Source organism: Chrysochloris asiatica, unplaced genomic scaffold (assembly GCF_000296735.1).
Source record: "Chrysochloris asiatica unplaced genomic scaffold, ChrAsi1.0 scaffold00021, whole genome shotgun sequence".
Lineage (NCBI taxonomy): Eukaryota > Metazoa > Chordata > Mammalia > Afrosoricida > Chrysochloridae > Chrysochloris > Chrysochloris asiatica.
Window position 1 is genome coordinate 15,651,837 of NW_006408539.1, and position 1,131 is coordinate 15,652,967.

The window sequence follows — 1,131 nt, forward strand, 5'->3', positions numbered from 1 at the left end:
ATGGTTACCTTCAACAAGAAATGAACTCTGGAGTTGGAGGTTAGTGGAACAATCGGGAAAACCTGTGCTTGATACTGAAAGATGAACCAGGAAATGAACACAATACCTTCTGTCAAAACTCCTTGGAACTCATAGTTTGCAAAGCTCCATCTCACCCTGCCCTTGCAGCGTACCTCTGGAGGTACATTTACTGCACGTCGTTGGCATTACCTATTTGGATTTCAACGGAGCCCTGATGACAGAGTGAGGCAAGCACTTGATTGGCTGCTAACTGAAAGGTGGCAAGTTCTGTGATTCCGACTCAACAGCTACTCCGCTGGAGGAAGATGAAGCAGGCTACAGCTACAGGGAGGGTGTTCACACTTGGAAAACTTATGGGGAAGTTTTCGTCATTCTATAGGATTGCTGTGAGTCGAAATACACTTGATGGCAGCGACTTTGTCCTTTGTTTTTAAAATTTGATTTCAACACTGAAGCAATGTTTGCAAAAACATAAATTTGTCTTGTTTTTTCTTCATGCATTGAAAAAAACACAAAACATCAGTCTTGGCATTTTAACTCACTGAAGTGGGGGATCTTTAAAGTGTGGGATCGCCTTTTAAAAAATATTCAATAGCATTCACTAAGAATTTAGTTTTTTTTCTATTTGATCTTTTCAGGTGGTCGGTTAGCATGCTCCCAATGTATTCGGCTCTCAACACCATTTATTGATGATTTTTTGTGGGCCAAGAACTGTGCTGAAAGCTAGCAACCAAAGGTGACAGCTTCGGAAGAACTTACCCTTTGGTAGGAAGAGCTGATAAGCGACATGTAAATGAATACAACTTCAGACAGGGGATCACTCAGAGTGTGTTGTAATGGTTTGTTTATAGGTCTTTCCAGGAATTCACCTTTTTAAAAAATTACAACTTTTTTGAGATATAATTCACATACCAAATAATTCTTTCACTGGAAGTGTGCATTTCAATGTTTTTTGGCATACTCACAGATTTGTGCAATCATTACTACAATCAATTCTAAGATATTTCAACATCCCCAAAATAACCCTGGCATCCATTAACAGTCAGTCGTTCCCCATTCCCTCTTCACATTCCCTAACACACAAGCCTTGTTGATGTTGTTGTTAGGTGC